Consider the following 20,122-nt stretch of genomic DNA (forward strand, 5'->3'; position numbering starts at 1 on the left):
ATTTTTTTTGTAAGGTCACCTTAAAAATAACACGTAGTTTTCAGACAATTATATTCCTTTCGTTCAAATTAATTCAATTAAGTAGGTGTAACTTTGGTGCTGCCGTTAGATCGGCACCGCAAGGGATTCTGGGATATCATTCCCTTTGCCTGTCTGGACGGATTTGGGTTTAAGTGTGGGTTTTTTACAAAATGTGTTTAGTTGTATAGCTATTTTACTGTGTTTCACCGTGTTTTGCCGAGCTATTTTGTCCTACTATGCTTACGTCTCTGCACCATGAGTGAGAGTAAGGGAGAGGATGAGGAGTTTATATAGCACTCCTACCACCTAAAACTGTTATGACAGTGATGGAAAGTTCTTTAATGAATTTTCGCACTCCGTGCATTTTTTTTCCCCGTTCTTTTTATTGTTATAAAAATGAGCATATCTGCCGGCTCAAACTTAAAAATATGACAGTTCAAGAAATATAAGTAATTAAGATGGAAAAAAGATTAATGGAGTAATGTGACATTTAGTTAGATAAATACGTAAATTTGAGTTGTATAAACAATTATTGAGTTTGAATTAATTTAACTAAATTATTTAAATTATTTTTCAGCCATGTTACTTTTTGATGGACTTGTAATTTATTTCCGCCGTCATTAAAATCTCAGACTCCGTCTCACTTAAGTACAGCGCTTTCTTTTATTTTCACCACGCGTTTCCATGGTGACTCCAGAAATCGGCGATCTATTGAGAATGTCTTTATGTACCGTGCGTTAACCCAGGGTTACCAAGTCGAGCGTAATTACGCCAACTCATATCCGGTCTTTTGGAACCGACATACCCAGAGTAAGCAAGTTCAGGCGGATTTCAGCCAGAGTTCAGGCTTAATGTCAGGCTAGTTTAAACATGCTTCCTGGAATACCCCCCTGGTCTGGAGTAGGTTTAGTTGAAGGTTAGTTTGTTTACAGAGAGGTGAAGCAGCATGGCGTGTCCATTTGAAGATGATTTAGTGGATGAAGAAGTTCAGATAATACTTTTCCACCATGAGAGGGTGATAAGACCACATATGGATGTTGGAAAGATAAACTTTTTACTTTGATCTAACTTAATTATTTGCTTCAGTTAAGATAAATCAATTATTTTTAGTTAAGTCAGCTTAACATAACACGTAGTTATCAGACAGTTATTTTACTTTCATTTAACTAATTTAATTAAGTAGGTGTAACTTTGATGCTGCTGTTAGATTGGCACCGCAAGGGATTGTGGGATACCATGCCCTTTGCCTGTCTGGACAGATTTGGGTTTAAGTGTGGGTTTTTTACAGAATGTGTTTAGTTGTTTAGCTGTTTTACTGTGTTTTGCCATGTTTTGCATTATTTGTACTGTTATATTTAATTCTTTCTGCACCATGAGTGAGAGGGAGGGAGAAGATGATGAGTTTATATAGCACCCCTAGTGTGTGGTGATGAAATGATAGAATCAGAGATATTTTATCGTTATAAAAATCTGCAGGCTCAAATTTAAACAAATGAGAGTTCAAGAATTACAAAAAAGTAATATGGAAAAACTTTAATTGAATTGGAGTAATATTACATTTAGTTAGATAAATGTGTAAATTTGAGTTTAAAAAAATATTGAGTTGGATAGACGTAAGAAATTAGGTTGAATAAATTTAACTGAATTACTCAATTATTAATTTAAGTTGGATAGGTTATATATGTATATGCGTCACATTGAAAAAAAGATCAGAAAGTCGTGTGTTCACTTTGTCCGTTCTTTTTCTCCAAGCAGAAACTCTTTCTTTTGCTGATGATGCAGCAGTATTACTTTTTTGATGGACGTATAATCTTCATACGCCGTCATTAAAAATTTCCGACTCCGTCTCACTGAAGTATAGCGCTCTTTTTTTTCCACCACGCGTTTCCATGGTGACTCCCTAAATCGGCGATCCATTGAGAATGTCTTCATGTATTTGCTGTGCACGTGCATTAACCCAGGGTTACCAAGTCAAGCGTAATTAAGCCAACTCATATCCGGTCTTTTGGAACCGACATACCCAGAGTAAGCAAGTTCAGGCGGATTTCAGCCAGAGTTCAGGCTTAAAGTCAGGGTAGTTTAAACATGCTTCCTGGAATACCCCCCAGATGTCGGGCTTATGTTGTTGCCCACACGTGTCCTTGTGGACACGTGTGGGCTAACTGTGACTGCTCATCCACGACTTAATGGTTTCGTTAAGACTTAGTACTTATGTGGAGTACTGGCAGCTTACTATAGTAACTGCTTAAATAGCAGTTTCAAACCCAACAAGGCAAACCGCCTCGTAGGATGCCCCCTTGTGTTTGAAGAAAAAATTAAGACTTTAAAGTGCACCGTAAAGTCGTGAGAATGCGGTAATGTGTGTGTGATTTTATAACTGAATTGAAAGTCAGAATTAAAAGTTCACACAATATTAAATTTTAAGTTACTTCAACCTTTAGTGAAGGTACCAATGATTGGAATTTACAGTTGTTACAACTTAAAAAATCAAGTCTTTACATCTTATGCCTGAGTTGGGAAAGGTTAAGATTCAGAGTTAGGATTACGTGACATTTTAGGTCACTGTTACTTACATCTGAGTTGGTCAAAATAAGGGTTCCAACTTGTACTTTTAAGTTCATACAACTTAGAACTGAGTTAGAAGAACTTAGAAAAATGAGTTCGGAAACTCTAACACAAAACCTAAAATGTTATGTTTAGGTCCTTAACTTAAAATTTTGCGGAAGTTTGTTGCCTCTCGAAAATTAAATAATTGTGACCAAAAAACAAGAATCCCTTTTGGGTCGCGGGGCTGCTGGAGCCTATCCTGGTGACTTGTGGGCGAAGGCAGGGGGACACCCTGGACAGTTCGCCAGTCTGTCGCAGGGTAGCGTGTCCACAATCACACACCCATTCACTCTCACACCTAGGGACATTTTAGTTTGAGGAAGCATGTTTTTGGACAGTGGGAGGAAGCCGGAGTCTCCGGAGAAAACCCACGCATACACGGGGAGAACATGCAAACTCCACACAGAAACGCCCTCCTTTGATGTTCTAGTCAGGTCCCCCGGCCGAGACTTGAGAACCGGGACCTTCTTGCTGTGAGACGAGAGAGCGCTAACCACTGCGCCAGAGTAAAATTTCATAATAACAACTTTTGAAGGCTTTTTTAAGTCAAAAAGTATTTGCACTCCAAATGAGACCTATGCTGTCCCCTTCTGTTTCAAAAGGACGTACCATTTCTTTTTTGACTTTGTCTTTAGACCTCCGTTCAGCAGAGCAGTCACAGCAATGTCACTATACTCTCCTTCCTATTTAAACTTGGTATTAGAAAATACATAATGAATGGGGCACATTTCTAATTATCAAAAGCTAAACAAAACAACATTAGAATATATAACATATGATTCACAATCTCTGGTTTTACATCCAGCTGGGTCCTTTCTGTGTGGAGTTTGCATGTTTTCCTCGTGCATGTGTGGGTGATATCTGGGAATTCCAGTTTCCTCCCACTGTCCAAAAACATGATTCATTGGTTAATTGGTGATTCTAAAATGTCCTTTGGTGTGGATGTGTTTGAGTGTGTGGCCCTTCAACAGACTTGTGATCTGTTCAGGGTGTACCTCGCCTTTCCCTGACAGACCGGCTTAAGAGAGGCCACTGTGGTTAATGGCTGCAGCAGCACATCAGACTCCACTGTAGCAGCACAGAGAGACAAGCAGTGCATGAAGAAAATCAATACCAGTAGGGGACAATAATACACACAGACACTGAAACAGCCTAACAAAAAAGGTTAAAAAAAATACACCAACAAGGAGAGCAAGTTTAATTAGCAGCAATAGCAACAAAGGAAGAGAAAGCCAAAAAAGCTCAAACTTGTTTCCATCGTAACACACATAAAACAATTATATCACAGTGGTCAAGCAGAAGAAGAACGTTTTTGTGTAGCATTATAAATACCAGAATATATTCTAAAGTGGATGTGGATCTATATGACAGCTGAATGAGAGACGCTCTGTTAAAAGGATGAGAGGATTATGTCTGTGATGAATGACTCAGTCCGTTCACATCCTTGTAAGTTCTGCTCATCTGGTCTGTTGCATCACAAGCCCAATTTAATCACTCCAAAAGGAGGAAGCTGCAGGTCAAAAGAGTTATGCTATTGTACTCTCCAACCTGACTCTACGTTATATAACCATCAAATAATTATGTAGATGCATTCAAACGTAACTGTCTAAGAGCATTAAATTCTGTTTTTTAGATGAGGGGTTTCCGGACAGTGGAGACTGCAGACTTTCCACCTGCTTTGATCTGAGATGCTGAAATATTAGGGGTGCAATGATTAATCGACTTAGTCAATTGATTTATATTCCTACGATCCAACCAAATTAATCTGTCAGTGGCAACTTGTTTAACAAATTAACCTATACCATTATAGAATCATTTCAGAATTAAAACTATTGATTATATCGATATTGGAAAATACAATTTCGATTGAGGTACAGCAGGTAAAAATGACCAAGTGCATCAGTGGACAACACACATGTGATGTCATTAAAACTGATCAGTCCATCATTCCAGTCCAATGTGTGGACAGACTTTGAATGAAGTCATGTGACCATCCAGTGTCTAGAATGTTCTAAGAATGTTCCCTTTGGATTCTTTGGATGTGGAAAAACAACAGTGGTGAACTTTAGGAAACTAACATGTGAATGGATTTGACATTCATTCTAGTTTACTTGTTTGTTTGGAAACAGATTTCATTTATACTTGAAGATCTGGAAGAAATCCAAGGAATGTGGAAAACTTGGAACTGGAAAACACTGTTCAGTAGCAGGAATTTCTGTCTGAGTCTCACTGCTCGAAGTTTTGGCTAAAGGAGTCCTGGATTGATTTTAGGTCAGGGAATCGGATCAAATCGGACTTTTCAAAATGAACCAAAACTGACTATAAATTGTATCAGCAACCACAATTTATGACATGAATTGAGTCCTTTTTCAAATGAATCTTTACACCACTATAAAAAAAAAAGTTTTTTCACAGCTTTACAGAAGCGTGAAGGTACTGCTGGGATACATCAGGATCTCAGGAAGGTTATGGAGAGAATCTCTGAAATCCTGATATGTCTGGGCATTTTGCCACATCAGAGGACATTTTAAGCCGCAGTTCCAATCAGCCAATCAGACTAATGTTCTGTCACTTAAGGCAACTTGTGAGTGATGTGTGGAGTTGGCAGGAATGGCCGATAGCCTCTCACCCTAGACCACAATAATGAGACTGTCCCGCTGTCAAGCATCTGTGGCCCTGCTCTAGATTTCCTTTGGCACTCAGCTCAGTTCACACATGTGGAGACACCTTTTTCAGGGTCTTTTAGAAGAATCGTATTTACTTTGGGTGACAAGATTGTTACATTGACCAAAAAAGGCAGGAGAAACTCATGTTAGAGTAATATTAATTTTGCAAAGGCATGTCTGTCTCAATGAGAGTTGTTGCTTGTTCGTAAAGGTGTGTCTCAATGCCAAGGTGTAGTTTAGGTAGCAGGAAGATTTGGTGCATTCAACTGCCTTTGCAGGCCAGTGTTGATTGTGTTTCCTGTTGGAACGGCAATGCTCTGCTTCCTCCACCAGGACTCAAACAGCCAATTGGACTCTAAAAGGAAACCAATCATCTCAAATCATTCTTGGTCAGCTTCCCTCACTCCATGTCCCCCCTACATTGCTGCTTCCCAGCGTCTGATTCTACTTACAGCAATTCCTGTTGTCCGATAGGAAAAAATGTCTCCCTTTCTCTTTGCAATCTGTTTTAACTGTGGCGTTTAACAAACAGCGTTACAAACTACTATCACATTTATCCCTTAGTCTTTGAAGGATGAAAACCACACCAGTGACTACTGAATGAAGAAAAAACATCAGATCTGTACACCCACTTTTCCTCAGTGTAAACTGGGGAATAAATATCAGGACTGTGTAAATTAAAATCGACTGTTACACTTAATCTGTGCAGGAAGCAGTAATAATAGAAGTACAGCCCCTGAAGTCTGAAATACAGGCTGAGAACTGCTGGTGGTGGCAGGAAGCCAGCAGTGTCATGATGGAGACTAATAGATGGGCTCCCGTCTGATGTGTGGCATTTTTGTAAGTTTAGTAACAGGCAAGCATTTGTATGTGTGACTCTTCCAGTGATGGAAAGCCACATTCTATTACTGCAGTGAGTGAAGGCTAAGGGAAAACATTTTAGACAGGTGCACTTGTGTCTTATAAATACCATAAATAGCATTTTCAGCCATGGCTAAGAATCTGAAGGTTATCTGGAGGAAGTGAGGATTTTTATTGAAAAATTGATTTAAAGGGGACTAGAGACAAGAGAAAGATTTAAAAAAACAAAGACTTTTTTTAATGTAGAAATATCATAACCTGAATGGAGATAAAGTTAGGCCCAGAAATATTTGGGCAGTGACACAATTTTAATAATTTGGGCTCTGCATACCACCGCATTTGATCCAAGGTGGAACCCATGGACATCATCAGATTTTAGCCTTCCTCCTTTGTAATGCTTTGGCAGCAGCCGTCTTTAGCTGTTGTGTTTGTGGGCCTTTCTGCCTTAGTTTTTGTCTTGACTAAAGGAAATACCTAATCAACCGAGCTGAGATCTGGTCATTGACTCAGCCATTCCAGAATATTCCACTTCTTTGCTTTAAAAACACTCCTGGGTTACTTTTGCAGAATGTTTTGGATCTGTACTTTTAAGTGCCGTCAACTTTGCTGCATTTGGCTGAATGTGAGCAGAAAGTATATCCCTGCATCTCCGATTTTATCTGGCTGTTTCTGTCTCTTGCCACACTATCAATAAACACAAGCCACCCAGTGGCATTGGAAGCCATGCAAGCCTATGGCATCACACTGTCTCCGCCATGTTTTGAAGAACATGTGGAGTATTTTGGATCATGAGATGTTTCAGTTCTTCTCCAAACTTTCTTCTTCCCATCATTCTGGTACAGGTGGTACAGGCTGATCTTAGTCTGATATGTCCAAAGAATGCTGTTCCAGAACTGCACAGGATTCTTCAGGTGGTAATTGGCAAAGTCAAAGTCTGTTTTTGAGCCACCCTGAGGTGGGTCCTTTGTATTTACTCTTGTTTCATCTTCTCTGTATGGTAAACTAAAACATCTACTTCTTGGAGACTGTTGTACACTCAAATGGATGTTATGAAGCAGTTGTCTTCATAACATCTGTTGTGTTATGTGGACATCCAGGCCTTTTTGAGTACACAAGTTCACCAGTGCAGTCTTTTTCTTTTTTCAGAATGAACCAAACTATTTTTGACCCATCCTTTAATTTTTGTTATCTCTATGATACATAACAGAATTTTTTTTTTTTTTAATCATCTTCAGGATGGGATGTTTACCCTCCATTGAGAGTTTCTTTGACCAAATGCAAACGCCCCACCTATAATCAACTCCAAACTGCTTCATTCATGAAAGCTTAACAATGGAAGAGCCCATGCAACCTTGTTGTTTTATGCATCCATCTGAGTCAATCTTCCAATTACTTTTGGCCCCTGCTAAAATTAAAGAGCTGCAATTCCTAAAGCTTTCTCCTAATTTGAATATGAATACTTTCAAAATACAGCTGAGAGCCAGCACTTTAAGCCTATTTTGAATAATTTATTGTTTCTGGAACATGTTTTCGTAAACTGCAAAAATCTCAAAACTTACTGTCAGATATTTCTGGGCCTAACTGTTTAAAAAAGAGAAGCTGAGTGAAAATGGCTAACTCATCAGATGTGATTTAAAAAAAAGTTTTTTTCATATTGAAAATTTTGAAAATACATTTAAGGAAGCCTACAGCTACTTTTATTTAAAACTCAACTCAACACAGATTTATTTATAGAGCACTTCCAAATAGCAAATAGTTAAAGCAAAGTGCTGAACTCGAAACATAAAAGATGACAACACTAAAACAAGATAAAATGACAGGAAAAAAAGTCAACAAAATAAGGAAACAACAACAGCTGTCTGGCTGGGGGGAGCAGGGATCGAACCACCGACCCTATGGTAATTGGACAACCTGCTCTACCACCTGAGCCCCTGCCGCATCAAATGTTTACAGTAGGGTAAAAAAAGTAAATTTAGTTGCCCTGTGACCTAAATCCTATCTATTCATTTATTTGAGTGATGTTAACACATCGTTTTGTTCGTTAGAAATGTTCTGCATGTCTCTGTTGTTTCTGAAAACAATAAATTTGTCTTATTGGGCTATAAAGCTGTTAAGTGGTAACCACAGCCTCCATTATAAAAAGTCTAAAATCTTCTGTTTTAAGGTATAATTTTGCTGACTAAAGTTTAAGGTCTACAGTAAACATTATGAATGCATCTTACTTATGCTATAATGTGTTCATATTACTTCTATAGCAGGGGTTCTCAACGTGCGGCCCGGGGGCCAATGGCGGCCCGCCGGAAGATTTTTTGTGGCCCTCAGTAAAAGAGAGCCAGAGCAGGTTCCTTTGAGAAAAAACGTGTTGGCGAGAAGAAAAGGCGCTTTCAAGCTAAGTGGACAAACTTTGTTGAACCACATGGGCTGAATAAAGTCATGTGCCTGATTTGCAAGCAGGTAAATGCAATGCTTAAAGTATTCAATATAAATCTATGTTACAAATAGTTAAAAATGACAAATTTACTGGCGAGGAGTGCAACAATAAGCTCCAAGAACTACAACGAGAATATGCTGCATACCAGATGTTTACAAAAATGGGAAAATCCAGTGAAGCTGTGACAGAAGCTAGCTGTGTTGTGGCAGCAAAGCAAGCACTTAAGTGATGGGGAGTTTGTAAAAAGAATGTATGCTGAAAGTAACTGACATTGTTTGTCCAGAGCAAAAGAAAAAGTTTAAAGAAATAAGTCTATCAAATGATACAATTACTAGAGGAGTAGAAGAGCTGGGCAGCAACCTCTGTGTACAAAGTGTACAAACAACACTTAGTCATTTAAGTTCTTAAAAACAATTTTTTCTGTTTATCCATTTTTTTCACCAAAATTAGCCCCCAGTCTAATTTGGAGTTCTAAATTTGGCTCTCCACTACAAAAACTTTGAGAAGCCCTGCTCTATAGGGTGTGGAGTGTAACGGATAAAAGCAGAACCACATTTCATCTGTGAAACCAGAATAGATGTGAAAAAAATTAGATTCCTATGAATTTATTTCAGAGTACGAACATTTTAATTCAAACTCAGAGGACTTGAACAAAGGCACACAGCTGCAGCAGAGGGCACACTGACACGAAGCAATCTCCAGTGACTGGAGGTTTGTCTTTTTGGGTAAGTACAGGAGGGGTACTGCAGAACGGTAAGTCCTATTTGAGTTCTGGTGGGCATAAAACTAGACTGACACTAGTGATGCTGACAGCTGCTGGCAGACAACACTGGAACGTATGGAAAGGCTTAAGACTGACTGAGAATAGACAAAACTGCACAGTGACTATGTGTATTTTTCTGCCTGCTTTCCAAATGATGGCAAAAGAGAATCAAATAAGCAGAGACAGGACTGAAGAGTCATTCATTGAGGAGTGAAGAATTGTCTGAAAACAAAAAATCTTTTGTAATATGTCATCATAGTGATTTGTCCAGAAAGGATAAGGAAAAGAAGAGCTTAGATGACTACCAATCTGAGTAATCTCTTGGACCAGAGCTGGGTTGGGTTATGAATTACCATTGCCGTAATAGCTTCATTGTTCCTGTACTAGTACTTGTAATGAGAAAAAAGGTTTAGTTCAGAAACAAATAACATGCAGGGCCACATGGGCAGAGTCCCTGTCATAAAACTGAGTGGGATCAAGCTTGGAAACAGACATGGGAGCCTTTTTTCTGTGGTCCACCCTAAAAGTCTTTAAGAACAAGACCTCCAGGCCAACCCTGAAAAGAGTTAAACCCCAAACAAGATCTGGGGGGTATTCCAGGAAGCATGTTTAAACTACCCTGACTTTAAGCCTGAACTCTGGCTGAAGTCCGCCTGAACTTGCTTACTCTGGGTATGTCGGTTCCAAAAGACCGGATATGAGTTGGTGTAATTACGCTCGACTTCGTAACCCTGGGTTAATGCACGTGCACAGCAGGTACATAAAGACATTCTCAATAGATCGCCGATTTCCGGAGTCACCATGGAAACGCGTGGTGAGAAAAAAAAAGAAAGCGCTACATTTCAGTGAGACGGAGTCTGAGATTTTAATGACGGCGTATGAAGATTATACGTCCATCAAAAAAGTAACACGGCTGCATCATCAGCAAAAGAAAGAGTTTCTGCTTGTAGTTGAAGCACAGACAAAGTAAACGCACAAGTTTCTGATTTTGTTTCCATTTTCCTTGTGACGCATATACATATATATAACTTATCCAATTTTGCCAACTTAAATGAATTACTTCTATTGGTAACAAGTAATTGAGTTAAATTTATTCAACTTAATTTCTTACGTCTATAAAACTCTATAATTGTTTATACAACTCAAATTTACATATTTATCTAGCTAAATATCATATTACTCCAATTCAATTAATATTTTTTCCATCTTAATTATATTTCTTGAACTCTCATAAGTCTAAGTTTGAGCCGGCAGATATGCTCATTTTTATAACAATAAAACGGTCGGGGGGGAAAAATGCACAGAGTGCATCAATTCATTAAAGATTTTTCCGACATTGTCATTTCAATAAATGATTGGTAGGGGTGCTATATAAACTCATCATCCTCTCCTTCACTCTCACTCATGGTGCAGAGACGTAAGCTTAGTAGGACAAAATAACTCGGCAAAACACAGTAAAACAGCTAAACAACTAAACACGTTTCGTCAAAAATCCACACTTAAACCCAAATCCGTCCAGACAGGCAAAGGCAATGGTATCCCACAATCCCTTGCGGTGCCGATCTAACAGCAGCACCAAAGTTACACCTACTTATTTGAATTAATTTGAAAGAAAGTAAAATAACTGTCTGAAAACTACGTGTTATTTTTAAGCTAACTTAACTAAAAAAAAGATTTATCTTAACTGAAGCAAATAATTAAGTTAGATCAAAGTAAAAAAGTTTATCTTTACAACATCCATATGTGGTCTTATCACCCTCTCATGGTGGAAAAAGTATTATCTAAACTTCTTCATCCACTAAATCATCTTCAAATGGACACGCCATGCTGCTTCCCCTCTCTGTAAACAAACTAACCTTCAACTAAACCTACTCCAGACCAGGTTATGTTCAGAGCATGAGTTGCCATGGCAACTTGACATATCCTGAAACATACCTCCATTTTTGGAACCTAAAGCTGAGGTTATCAACTTCCTTAGCCTCAAACTTACCGTGGGAGCTAGCATAACCTGCTTTCTGGAACACCCCCCTGAAGAGCTCACAGTTTTGCTCATCATCACACATGCCTGGTTTTTAACAGGCTGGAAACTATCAGGGTGGTTGGTACTGCAGGTTGTTGGAACTTGTACACAAATAGTTGAAGTTTCACTTTCAAACACTCATGTTTTGTGTGTCAAATTTGTCGAAAGTGTTTTTTCAAAATCCTCTGTGCAAACGCCTAAAACATCACTGATGTTTTAACTCACCTCCCTCATACTATGTATGCCATTTATGTCTTTTCTTTTCTTCTTCATAATGTAGATTGGGTCTCAGCCTAAAAGGGATTCTATTCTTGATAATCACCAAAAAGGTCATACTTTACAAAAGTAGCCAACACACAGAGCCTGGCTGAATTCATGCCACTAAAGCTGCGTTCACACCGAATGCGATTTGCGTGGCAAAGGCAGCCAGTTTCAATGTTAAGTCAATGGTACAGATGCGATCTGAGGTCCTGCAGAGCAATTTGAGTGGTGGGCACGGTGGGAATGTCTGGCAGCAGCACGATTTGATTGGAGTTCAAATATCTGCATATTTGGCATGGTTTCCGCGTCACATCTACCAATCAGGGACTCAGCTTTGGGTAAATGACGCTTTGAGTGAATCGATCAGTGGGCAGTGTTTTTGGCCTGAACTTCCATGTATTTTCTTAATCCACTGGGGCTGCGGGGTTGTTGGAGCCCATTCCAGCTACTGTTGGGCAAAGGCGGGATACACCCTGGACAGGTCGCTAGCCAGCAGCTAGGGGGCTGGCGGAGCTCGCTGGCTTGCTCTGCCAGCAGACAGGGAGATGTGAAGTCAGCCTGCTTGAACCCTGAACCTAGTGATATTTTTCTAAATTTTATAGATTAAAGAAAAAAAGTGACTCTAATTTCATTTTAGTTTATCCCTCTCGGGTTAATGTGGGACAGTGGGTCTTCACACTGGGTCACAGAGACACAGCGGCTGTCATGCAAACACAGCTCTCAGAGTGGGAGTGAAGCTCCCGGGAGAATTTTTGAATGATTTCATTAACCCAGACATGAAGACGCGATTAGAAATCAGAATCCTTTTATGACCGATGTTTTGTAGAGCTCTTCATAATAAACCTGATCCCTAAGCATCATCCGTGTTTTCAATGCATTATAAATGAGATAAAAACACACACCATGTAGCAATCAGGCTAAAAACATTAGGTGGAAGCTCCTCCCACACACGGCCGCTGCATCAAGCTCAGGAACACAGAAAGCGGTAATACTACCAATGGCCTTAATCAAAACTGAGCCAAAGGTGGATGAGGGCTGTCTGCCGGTAAAAATGGATGAACCTGTAAGGGACACGCAGGTGGCCAGCACAAAATCGTATTATTTATCCTGTGAATTTATTGGTTATAAAACAAATACCAATTTAAAAGGAGACAAGACTACTGTGAGGTTTTTTTTAATTTGAAGGAATGCTATTTCCACAGTTCTGATGCCCACACATGGCCCTCTGGGTTTTTTCTTAACTGAAAACTGTTCTCTGAGTGTGCAGAGGTGGGCAGTCACTCCAGCAACACATTTGTTCTGCCTCAGGGCTTCTGAGTCACTGTTTCTCTGGTTTTCATTCAATTTTGTCTAAGAGGTTTTCAACTAACACTGTTATCATCTTCTATGATAAAGCCTGAACCCTGTTTTGAAATATGTTTTAATTTAGATGTTATTACCTATGTTTTATTTAAAACACTAAAAACTTCTGATGACATTGTGTGGAATAACGGCATAAGTTCTACTTCATATTTTGGATCCAGAATGTCTTCATAGGACTGACTTCCTTTCTTCTCCACTTTCAGAATATTCAGGATACATTGGCTAAATGTTTCATTTTTGCTCACATCAGGATGACTCATTGAGCTGAAGCACCTGTGGCTCTAAAAATCTGCATATAAAGGAAGACAATCAAAAGACGGAAGGCACATGTGCAGTTCATGACAACTGTGTTTGTCCATCCCATGAAAGCTTTACAGAAGATGCTGCTGTCAAAGAGAAAACTACCCATAGAAAAGATGAGAGTTTCTAAAGCAGCTAAGATCATGTGTGTCTAATCTAAGATATTATACTCTCATTTTGACTCTGAGCTTCAGGGAGCTTCAAGTTCTTTTGAAAAAGACGTTACATAGGCTTTCAGCATGTGTTTTTGACACTTCCAGTTTCTCCTGAACTCCCACAGCAGGTTTGGGCAGTTCTGTTGTTTATCTTTTTGACTCCTCCCTCTCTCAAACGACTTCCTGATCACCTTGGCAGGTTAGAGGTGAGCAGATTTTCAGCTCACAAAGGAGCACTGCTTCTCTCATTGGAGTAGTGTTGGAGAACCCTTGCAGACCAACGGCGGGATAGCATTTCACTACTCGAGGAGCAACCTGCAAGCCAACAAGCCTCCAAAAAGGGACAAAGTCCTGTTTCATGAATCATTTAACCCTCCCTTCCTCCCCACCTCCTCTCTGAAGGGTTTAATGTTACACCAACTGTAAGACTTTACCTGGCCAGGTGAACTGCACGGTGGAAAGTGAATGTCGCTGATTAAGTTATGTAAGTATACATTCCTTTTTCAGTTATTTTCCAGGCTTTTTATGGGTATCTGTTCCCAAAGCCTTTAACTGTTTAACTCTAAGCTATTTAGAGGATCAGATGTTCTTTTAAACTTTTTGCATATGTGATTTGTGTTGAATCTCTGGCTGTGTATGTTAGCACTTTCCCTTTTAGAATCAAGGAAGTCGTGGCACCGTGACCCAGTCATGATTGCAGGTTCTTTTTCCAGTCGAATGTGTGTGTGTGCATGTGTGTGTGAGCTTCACATCTGTCTACAGCTGCTCATCTAGACAGAGGTGTCAGGCCTGGCCCAGGCTCTCTGTGGAGACTGCTGTGAACTCTCAGGGACAAGCAGCCGCACACAAACACACACGAGGGCTTTATGTAGAGATTAGTAAAAGCGCCTGGAACTATACCACTGTACCAAAAATGTTGCCCCTCGCATTGCGTAGTATGATGGAACAAAATGCGGCAGGTTATGACACACACAGAAAACATAGATGTACACACACACAAAGAAAATATGATCCATAATGCTTTAATTTTTAAAGACAGAGTCCCACAAAAAAAAAAAAAATAAACAGACAAATAAAGAAACTGACTTTGACTTTGAAATTTTCCACAGATGAGTCATTGTTGAATCCAGTTACATGGAACTGTGTGCTCTCTTTGTTTCCAGTGTTTTGTTCCTTGTGGTTACGACATAGATGCTCTCAGTGCAGTTAAAAAAAAAAAAAACTCTGATACTTACAGGAATTTTTCTGTTTTTTTGTGGCAAGTCTGAACATACCCAACTATGCCTTTGTAGGCTGGATTTTGCATGCAGTCTGTTCCTTTAAAGTTCACCACCTTTAAGAAATTCATCCCACAAAGCATGTGGTTTGTTCCCAAAAAAAAACGTTTTACTTCAGAAATAAAAAAATATATTGTTTTGAAAAATTAAAGTTTATTTCCTGTTTGGCAAAAACAGGTCCCTATGAAAAATGTAGCAATGTAAAAATGGGTCTCTGTACAGGAAAACATGTCTAAAGTTTTAAGATGAGATGTTTTAGGTTTATGGAAAACAGTTTAACAAGCCTCATCAGTTTACAACAACAAAAGTTTTCTTTATTAAAAGTTTGAAAAATGTTGGCTTCAGTCAATACTTCCTGTTTGGAACATTAGAGGGGATAGATGGCTCAATCCAACTCTCATATACGGTCAATTTTTTTTTTTTTACAGGAAGCCTTTTTAGAGTATGAAGAGATGGTGACAATTACAGCTTTTGTCTGTTCTTTTTTATGATCCGACATTGGCTAATATGTTCAGGAGCTGCTTCTTGTTCCTTCTGCACCCTGTGCTGAGTACCAGCTATTGAAATGAGTCAGAGCCATTTATGGTCCACTCACAATACCACACCTGCTGTGGGTGTATTAGTCCCAGCTAAAGGAGCAGGCTTTCAGCAGAAAAAGGCCATACCTGGATGTGGAGCTTTTACTTTGAAGGCATGCTTTGTTTGATTGCTTCAGATGTAATCTGATTTGTTTTGAAGATTTGAAGTTGAGGAGTGGAGGTGTACACAGCAACTTGCTGGTTCTGTGCGGACTGCGGAAATGCTGACACAGTCGCTGAAACTTCGTCACTGGGTTGTTTTCCCAACAAGGCATCAGTTCCTTGTGCCATTGTTAGCTTGACAAGCCGTCCAGACATGAAATCTGAGAAGGTTGAAGAGCAGGAGGAATAGTGGACTGAGCGTGCTGTGGTTCTAAGCCAAATGGAAAGTCTTGCTGTTGTATTTACCATACAGTAGAAATATTGTTTTTTCTTTTAAATAAAACTTGAAAAGCAAATATGTTAAGAAAACAATTGCTGATCCTAAAAGGCTTTTTTTTATTGTTTAGACATTAAAATACACTATTTCTCCAAAAGCATATAACTGATTGAGTTCTATATGATGTGGGTACACCTTTTGCAGCTTTTACAGCTTCAACAATTCTAGGAAGGCTGTCCATAAGGTTGAGGAGTGTGTTTAGAGGACTTTTTGACCATTCTTCCAAAAGCACATTGGTGAGGTCTCACACTGATGCTGGTGGAGAAGGCCTGGCTCTCAGTCTCTGCTCTAAAACACCCCAAAGGTGTTCTATGGGGTTCAGGTCAGGACTCTGTGGAGGCCAGTCAAGTTCATCCATGGACCTTGCTTTGTGCACTGGGGCACAGTCATATAGGATGAGTTTTGGTATCCTGAAGCATTCAGAGTTCCTTTCACTGGAACTAAGGGGCTAAGCCCAAGTCCTGAAAAACAAACCCACACCATAATTCCTCCTCCGCCAAATTTCACACTCACCACAATGCAGTCTCAGATGTGCTTTTCTCCTGCAACCTCCAAACCCAGACTCATCCATCAGATTGCCAGATGGAAAAGAGTGATTCATCACTCCAGAAAAAGCGTCTCCACTGCTCTAGAGTCCAGTGGTGGCGTGCTCCACACCACTGCATCGATGCTTTGCATTGCAGTGATGTGTGGCTTGGAGGCAGCTGCTGGAGCTCTGTAGCAATTGACTGAGCAGAAAGTCTGAGATGTCTTTGCGCTTCAGCATCCTCTGACCCCTCTCCATCAGTTTACTTGGTCTACCACTTGGTGGCTGAGTTGCTGTTGTTTCCAAACTTTTCTGTTTTGTTCTGATAGAGCTGACAGCTGACTGTGGAATATTTAGGAGAGAGGACAATTCACCACTGGATTTGTTGCACAGGTGGCGTCCTGTGCAACAACACGCTGGAATTCACTGAGGGCCTGAGAGCTTGGCCTGCCCTGTTACCAGCCCAAGTGATTAGGATACCTGATTCTGATCATTTGGATGGGTAAGCCAATACTTTTGGTAACGTAGTGTATATGTTAGCTCATTAATAAAACAGTTGAAAACGGCTCTCATCATGAATAAAGCCAGATACAACTTACTTCCACTAAACTTACAGCAAAAGTTCAAAGACAGAGACGGGATTTACAATCTAAGAAAAAAACTGAATTTCAAAAAGCAGTGCATTCGAACAACAAAAAAGAAAACGTGTCTATCAAATTGTGGTGTGGATTTATGGAATGGATTTAAAACCTGGTTTAAAACAAACCAGAAGTTTACATGTATTCAAAAAAAACTACAAGAAGTCACTAATAGAAATTTATAAGGCCAGAAATGATAAACAAAACAAAAAATGTCACATTTGCACATGCAGAATTGTACCGTGAATGTTTTGTACCTATCTGTAAATAGCAATACGCCTATTGAATACGCACATCATCAGTTTTTGTAAAAGGGGGTGGGAGCAGACAAGATTTCTCTTCAACCCACTTCTTTTCAAGCACACTGTATTGTTTTAGGTCTTTCTTAAACCACTGTATTGTGTTAATTTTTCACTTGTGTTTGAAATAAACTAAACTGAACTGAACTGAAATCTAGTGTCAAAGTCCTGGAAAACCAGCAGCCCAACAGGCCAACTTTAGTGCTGTCATCCTTTTACGTCAAGGATCATGAATAACCCAGAGAGAGCTGATGCTCCAGGGCATAGGTGTGCCCTTGGAATATGCTTGCTGTTAAAAGAGGTGTGTATGGACAAACATTAGTATGTGCCTCTGCCTGTAGAAACACGATAAATTATTTCTACACTGCGATCTTCAAGGCTAATTCAGGTTTTTATGGTGTTCAGATATTAGATCAGTCTTTGCCAGTGTTGTGGATGTCATTCTTGTTGTTTCAACTGAAAAAGGAAGATGTTAGATCTTTTCTGTGCTGTTGTTCTTAGTGTTAATGCATTTATGTTCACAGACATTCAAGGAACTTTACAACAAAGCTTCTGGAGAGCTGACATTAGCTTCTGAACTTCTAAATTCTCCAGCCCAGCACACCTCAAAGCCAGTTATTTTATACAATTTTATGAGATGCAAGCACAGAACTGTCCCTGTGGAACTCTTTCTATTCCTGTAAACAAACAGCAATTCCCAGTGCACACTTTTGCTCAACATTCTACCCAATTGCTCCCCATTTCCCCTCACAGTTCCAGCTGTGACAGCATACCTCTAGTTAACTAATCTCTTACAGTGAAGTGCATGTGCACACATCAACTGCAGGACTAAAAAAGTCCCACATGAATTGTTGATCAATTTCTAGAAAATCTCCAGCATTCATGTGTGAAAACAGGTTTTTAAGGAGATAGTTTGAAGAGAGAATCAAACCACTTGATATTTCCTTTCCGTAAATCACTTTTTGGCCCTGGTGTTTTCATCTCTACTTGCGTTTGCTCTACTTTTCTCTCCTCGCCTGTCTCCAGCTTTTCCTGTGATGAAAACGCTGGTTTCTATGGATCAGGCCAGATCTCAGAAGCTCTGTCACAGACAGAGTGATGAATCATTTGTGTCACCACAAGTTCTTGGGAAGAAGGTTCATCTTCTTTAAGACTACCTGGCATCTTCTTTTTAGCTTTCCCTTCACAAACGCACTCTGAACAAACTAAGCCGTCACAAGCTGCTGTGTGTTTTTACAACCTGCTTGTTTCTTGGTGGATTGGCACTCATAGTCACATGGAACTGCACACAATAACCGCATTACATATCCCAATATTTTGTTTTTGCCTTGCTTTTTAAAACCTCTTCAGCTTGGCAGAATGTTTGAGTGTGGGAATGTGTTCTAGCACTTGAATTATATTTGTATTTTGTTGACTTCACAAGTTTTAAATCTGGTGGTGTTTTTATAACAGTTACTCATTAAGCAGCCAAGACCCACTCGTGGCTTCAGAAGCAAAGCAAGTGGAGAGCCAACACGGTTACTGTTGCCAGGGTGACGTGTGCCTGACTGAGCCCATCTGTTTGTGTCCATGTGCCCGAGGAGCCAGCCTGTTCTGGAGATGACGTGCTTGCTCGTAATCTAAATCACAATGTATACCTGAGTGGCAACTAATAACCATTTGCCATTACGAAAATCAGTCATATTCTTCTATGGATTAACAGAGATGAGGGATTGTCGTGCAGCCTGAGCAGCAGAGATCTGGAAATTAATTTGCGTCAGTCTCTGTCGGCTGCTGCTGAGATGAAAAATGTTGTTCTTGCAAGCAGAGAAAGAAAGCCCACAGTCTAGTCTCTGTGCTGGTGGTTTGAAAGAAAGAAAGAAAGTGCTACTTTCTGTCACACACCTAGGTGTGCGAAATTTGTTCTCCGCATTTGACCCATCCCCTGGGGGAGCGGTGAGCTGCAGACTAGCCGCGCCCGGGAGGCAGTAGCATTAAGGGTCTTGCCCAAGAACCCCCACTGGTGATGTGAATTGCTCGCCATTGATATGGTAATTGCCCCAGTACCATTGACTCAAACAAAAAGACATAGCTCCTTAACCCTTGTGCTATCTTAGATGACCTCACCCTTACGTTGACGTGTTCTCCCTACCATGACAAAGGTGGATAAAGGTGGAAAGATTTTATGTGATCCATGGACACCAGTGAAGATCACAAATCATTGAAGAAAAAAGGTTCAGGGTACTGTCTAGTGGGTCTAGATGACCCAACTCCCAACGTTAAAGTGCCTAGGATAGCACATGGGTTATATCTGCTGAAATATTGAGTGAAGCTTTCATACAACCAATCTCATGAATACTCTGACTAATCGCGACCCTCATCCCCCTTTTTTCAGTCCAGTAGACTAATCAACTTTTACAAAATGCTGCCTTAAAACATGTATAGCTTGAAACAGATAATTACTCAGTTTCTGCGAGGTTGTGGTTCTTTGAAGATCTAAACCAGGGCTCAGGTTTAGACGTTTGCGTCAGGTGCTGGGGGCCCAGAGCACCCTGATGGAAAGTGGGCTACTGGATGACTGAAATGGACTAGATGTGAGAACAAGGTTCTGTTAGAATGCTACTACTCAAGCAATCCCACCCAGACAGATTATATGCAGAGAATATGGAATGAATAGAAGGTTCAAAACCAAATAGATGTTCTGAAACCCACAGTCAAGGCTAACTGCCAAACAAACGGCAACTCCTATCACACTCCCATTACCACAGGCACCACTGTCACCTTCACTTTCCAGGCTTTCTCCAGTTCTTCTCTGAGTCCCTGGTATTTCTCCAGATTCTCATGTTCCTTCTTCCTGATGTTCCCATCGCTTGGCACTGCCACATCCACCACAACGGCTTTCCTCTGTTCTTTATCCACCACTACAATGTCTGGTTGGT

The 20,122-nt window shown here is 40.0% G+C and overlaps 1 protein-coding gene across 1 annotated transcript in view; it reads left to right on the plus strand.

Annotated features, from left to right (window-relative positions):
• The first annotated feature begins 13,667 nt into the window (after nt 1–13,667).
• lnx1 (ligand of numb-protein X 1) overlaps nt 13,668–20,122 on the plus strand; it is a 42,428-nt gene continuing 35,973 nt past the window's right edge. Inside the window, exon 1 of the mRNA XM_004067570.4 lies at nt 13,668–13,931. The gene's annotated coding sequence lies outside the window, so the exon portion shown is untranslated. The remainder of the gene's footprint in view (nt 13,932–20,122) is intronic.

This window comes from Oryzias latipes, chromosome 4, assembly GCF_002234675.1.
Source record: "Oryzias latipes chromosome 4, ASM223467v1".
In the NCBI taxonomy this organism is placed as follows: domain Eukaryota; kingdom Metazoa; phylum Chordata; class Actinopteri; order Beloniformes; family Adrianichthyidae; genus Oryzias; species Oryzias latipes.